The sequence below is a fragment of the Eubalaena glacialis genome, chromosome 19 (genome assembly GCF_028564815.1).
Source record: "Eubalaena glacialis isolate mEubGla1 chromosome 19, mEubGla1.1.hap2.+ XY, whole genome shotgun sequence".
Classification (NCBI taxonomy): Eukaryota; Metazoa; Chordata; class Mammalia; order Artiodactyla; family Balaenidae; genus Eubalaena; species Eubalaena glacialis.
Genome location: NC_083734.1, coordinates 43,159,226 through 43,159,684, shown reverse-complemented (window position 1 = coordinate 43,159,684; position 459 = coordinate 43,159,226).

The window sequence follows — 459 nt, the reverse complement described above, 5'->3', positions numbered from 1 at the left end:
AGGGTGGTCTCCTCGCCGGAGCGGGGGCCCAAGGACGGTTTCTGTGCGTAGGGGGCGCCACTTTACCCGTGGGTCGGAAGGGGGATACAGGAGGGTGTTGCCTCTCTAGGCTTTGGCTTTCCTCAGTATTCTGAGAGCCTCGTTGCCATAACAACTTCCAATCCTAGAGAGTCTCCTGTGAGGCTCAGGGAGTCTGAGTTGGGTAGGGACGCGGTGACCCAGGACCCTGGAGAGAAAGAGCCCCCCCACTACTACCTTCCCGACCTTGGAGTATGTCCACAGCTTCCTCCTGCGAAAGGCAAGAAGAGACACTCTGAATCCAGTTTTCCCAGCGTTCATCGGCCCCTGGAAGCCCTGACCAACGAAGCCAGGGGAACGCAGGGCGTCTTCACACCGCGCCTTTCATCCCCTCTGGATCTCCAAGCACCTGGTTCATCACCCTAATGACGCTGACCCTTT